This window comes from Stegodyphus dumicola, chromosome X1 (genome assembly GCF_044657685.1).
Source record: "Stegodyphus dumicola isolate Sdum_Otavi_A_Nest chromosome X1, ASM4465768v1".
In the NCBI taxonomy this organism is placed as follows: Eukaryota; Metazoa; Arthropoda; class Arachnida; order Araneae; family Eresidae; genus Stegodyphus; species Stegodyphus dumicola.
In genome coordinates this window covers 210,694,379-210,699,199 of record NC_140780.1, presented here as the reverse complement: position 1 = coordinate 210,699,199, position 4,821 = coordinate 210,694,379, and the positions used below count along the sequence as shown (strand labels likewise).

The 4,821-nt window shown below is 34.0% G+C and overlaps 1 pseudogene; it reads right to left on the bottom strand.

Moving 5' to 3' along the window:
• Positions 1-1,944: 1,944 nt before the first annotated feature.
• Positions 1,945-2,094, bottom strand: LOC118193023 (U4 spliceosomal RNA; annotated as a pseudogene).
• Between the last annotated feature and the right edge of the window lie 2,727 nt (positions 2,095-4,821).

Here is a 4,821-nt window from a genome sequence, read left to right as displayed (position 1 = left end):
TTTTGAATAACGTTATTATGTTCCTTAACTACCAAGAAATATAGTAAAATAACTACTTTTGGAGATTGATTAGTTTAAGGTTACTAATCGATTTGTGAAAGGAAATTTGTGAAATTAATTGTTTTGTGACCTCATTGCTTTGTGAAATTAATTAGAAACTTTCCAAAGAACACTGAGTAATTTTAATTTATCCTATATCATATGTATATTGTATTTGCATAAAAGCCCCACCACTCCTCTGCGAGAGCCGAGGATGGAAGAGATGGCCACCGGGCTTTGGCCACCTCTTTTATTTACATTATTAATTTGACATAAGTTGATATAATTTCATAATTTGAGCTAATAAGAAAATTCGCTGATAAAAAGAAAACGCCTTCAATTCTATGTTTACAATATATGCTAAAATTAAAATATTATTATATTACTAAATTTTACTCTCAGAAATCAACGATTTTTGAAACATATTAATTCCTATGGGCATTATTAAAATATAATTATGCACGTACGTGTATCAGTATAAATGATAGTGCCATATCTCAGAAAAATTATCCACTGGGCAAAAGTGCAGTAAAATTCATTTATAACCTCACTACCATAAAATACACATCTGTAAAGAAGGTGTAGTGAAAATACAAGCTTTTTATTCCCTTTTACAAACTGCTGCTTCTTTTATCAGCATGCTTGAGGCTAAACCATTATTTCTGTTTCCCACAGAAAGCAATGAGGTGTGAGAAAGCAAACCTAACGCGGGAATAAATTTTTTCGTATTACCTTGGCGAATCACTCAGTTTTAAATTCATTGCCACTGAATATAAACTGTTTTCTTGCGCAAACGTAGTTCCCCTCCCCCTTCCCACTAACATAACTCTTTTTAAGTTGTGAAAATATTAGATTCATACTACTATTATACGAGGTTTGTTAATAATGATGACATCAATGAAACGTTGAATGTTCTACTGACGTAATGGAAGAAAGTTTAAAAAAGAAGAATAAAACCAATTATCTTTTAAACGGTTGGTCATAGCCTTATAGTTCTGCTTTAAAGAATGATTTAAATAAAATAACGTTTCAAACTATGACAGTTTTATTCATGTGAAAATTATCAGCCTAAAGATATTAAATTTCATACTGGCCCCATAAGAAGAAAGTTCCTAAAGTAAGCTTTCTGCTATCCTCTTAAGAACCAAAACGCGATCAGGAAAACGGTTGTCAAAATTTATAAACCACTTTCACTCGATTAAATGGTGTCGATTTTAAGGATCGTATAAAATCAAATTTCATTACATGAAATATAATTGCATAAAATTCCGAATTTCAATAGTTCTGGAAACGGTTTAACTTTAAAAAGCGTTGCTATTTTTTTCGGCTTCAGTTTAGTTAATTAGCAAAGCATGCGAGGTTTTCTTACTAAGAGGGCAAATGCCTCTGTAGAGGGCGTTCTAGTTGTTACACTCTTGTATCCACGTTACAAGCGCAATTTCTTTTTATAGAGGAAATAAACACATACTAATCCACAGCTTGAAATTAAAATTTAAAAAATAGTTAAAAATGAAGATTGAAAATAATACAATACTTGAAAATCATTTTTGCAGCATGCCGATAAATGTTTCAAAATTATTAACAAAGTATCTAAAGTACTCGGGCTTTTTTCTTTTCTATAAATGCCAATACAATTTAATGTTTCTGAGGCACAGCTTAAGGTTTTCATGAAATTTGAGAATACGTATACGTTGAATTTAGTTACATGAATTAATGAATTAAAATCCCTAATACGAAAAACTCCCTAAATTCGTTAAATGTTTAGAAAAAGTGATTTAAAATATTTAAATAGCAATTCTGATTATCAAACATACTATTTTTTAAGTTCAGAATTAACAATCTTATTAGTTTTTAATTTGTTCTTAATGTTGCTGTATACTTTTCTAAACAATTCGTGGATTAAATAAGATTTATCGTATTTAAACAATGTAAAATCCGTTTTCATTTAAATTACGTGAATTTCAGTTTTTTTTTTTTTTCAAGTTTTCAACTAGCAATAGTCACGCCTCGGTAGTACCTCATTGGCTATGACACTAATTGCCTCTGCGCAAAGCTGCATTTAAATTACGAGTTTCATAATAGCACTGTACTTTAGCTTTGGAAAACAGATTTAATCAGAATTATGTTTCAACCAAATTCTTTGTCTGCAAAAATGTATGAGGCAAATGGATTCGTAAAAATTATTTATTATTTCCAAATTTTGGATTTCATAGTAAGAGAACTTTTAGTACGTTAGTGGACATATTTTTCTCGGAGAAAATTGTATAACTCCGGGAATCATATCGCCATCTTATTAAGGGAAACATGTGTTCAGTTTTATCAGAATGTAATTGTTTTACTCATTTGACTGAGATATCTTACAGCTAATGGCGAACAAGTGTTCTATCAATCAGTGAATCTCGAATCTCATAAAAGCACTAGCCACATTCTTGAGCCAAATCTGATGAACTTTGAACTTGGAAAAATAACTTATAAGATTTTCTTTGAATGTCAAAACGTTTCCCTTTCTTTCTTTTTCGTTTTGTTTATGCGTGCGTGTTAAGACACTAATTTGATTCTCTAAATGGACAGATATCACATTACATTCATTATCTGTAACTAAATATGATAGCTTCCTCAATCCATAGTCTTAACTAACTGATTTCAATCTGCTGATCTCAACAATATTTTTACTAACATTTACCTCTATCCCACATAGTGAAGCAAAATTCCTATTTCAATAAAGTACCCTAAATAAGTTTCACAGCTATTCTTAATAATTTAGCTTCTACTAAACCAGCAGATAATAAATTTTTCTAACTTAGAACCTCTAACTTCTCTTCCCCTAACTTAGAAATTTCATCTAATTCTGTGACAGTTACTTCTATTTTATTAGCAGTTAGTAAAACTCTATTCGATTCGTCTTGGTTCTCGTCACAAATACTTGCACAGACCAGAAGTTATGCAAATAGATCCCTAAGCGGCATAGATTAAAAACAGGTTCTTAATCTTAATTGTGAGTTTGTTTGACCATGAGTCGCATGGCTACTGTCTTGCATGAAGTAATTCTGAGGGATTTATTAGCTGGAATTGGTTACTTACTCAAGCGATTAGTTGCATCAAATTGGTTCGTTTGGTTTTATTATGCAAAAAAAGCTAGGGCTATCTGATGGAGGGGGAAGCCTTCGTGGAGGACTGTTGTTGTTACTGTTTTTATTACTGATCCTAACTGGTTAACTATTAGACTAGACTAGATCTATGAGTCGAAGAGCCGTCAATATTTCTAATATGAAGGTAGGTCTTTTCAATTGGTTCTGTTTTACGAGTCCCAAACAGGTGAGAAGATGCTCAGGAGTGAAGTGATCAGTATCGCATTTTCCACAGAAATGTAACCAGTCGTGGTAAGAGAAACTGGTTCGTATCCACGTTACGCATGGTGAAAACCACGAAAAGGTCTATGCAGCCAGCTCTTTCATTTGGCTGAACACATGAGAACGATCCATATTCCAATGCCTTATCGTTCGACCTCTAGTCTAGTGGACCTACATCAAACCCGACGCAAGTGTAAGTTTGAGACGTAGGGCATTATTGTAATAAATTCGCAACCGGTGGAAGTGGCCTATATTTTTAAATTTTGTGCACGAAGAACTACTAAAATATTGCATTAGCATTTTCAGTTTTCTCAAACCACCAAGACTGGCTCTTGATTTTACATTTCAGTCGTGTGTTGTGGGAGTATTCAATAGTTAAGCAATGTCAGCGGTGAGAACTCGATAAGTGTATCCGGTTAACTTCTGTATTTTCTAAAAATAACTTTTACGATTCTGTAAAATATATTTAAAATAACCAAACATTTACAAACCATTTATGCATAAAAATTTTATTTTGCATACAAGCATTTATTTACTTTTTAAAATGTGTTTTAAATTGTCCAAATGAAAATAAAAAAGCAAACCATTGTCCATTGTAACGAAAATCAGGAAACAATCCATACTGACCAAATCGTTCTCCCTCCAGATCCTCAAAATACCTGCCGCAGAACTCTTTTAGGGAGGAACATTTTAACTCCTTTTAGATAAACTCTTTTTTGTAAAGCAAACGGAAGAAGAGTTTAAGTTAAAGGACATTGAAGAAATCATTAATGAAGCAATCGAATCGAAATTTTTGATGTAGGCGAGTCAGAAACAGAAAGTTTACTATGATAGAATCGACGAGAGGTAGACTATTCTGTGGATCAAAACGTTTTGAAAATCAAGCGTTTTTCATCGTCTGCGCCAGAAAATAAAGTGACCAAATTCGAGCCCAGGTTCGAAGGGCCTTTTGTCATTGAAAGGATAAGATTTGCAACAGTTTATTTAAGGGCTGCAAATGGTCAGGAATAGTGGCTAACGTTGACCAAATTAAACCCTATTATAGTCGAACTGGTTTTGAAATCTTAAAAGATCTCTTCCAGGATCCTGGAAGCCGGCCAAGAACTGCGAATAGACAAACAACATATTGGAATGCCCCAGCAGTTTCCAAAACGAAAGCAGGCGGAAAGTACGGAGGAAAGGCCAGCTAAACGAATCTAGGAGCGACAAGGTCCAGGGCCAGCGGAAAAGAGAAAAAGGGCAACGACGGATAGGCCAATAAAGAAAGTGCCCCACAACGAATTCAAGTTCCAGCGGAGAAAAGAAACCAACGAACGGAAAACCAGTGAAACGAGTGGCACCACAGAGGGGTCCGGACGCAACGAAGGAAACTTCGCCAGATAGTTGGGGCCCACCAGCGGCCGAGCGGTAAAGTCGCTGAACACTGGTAGTT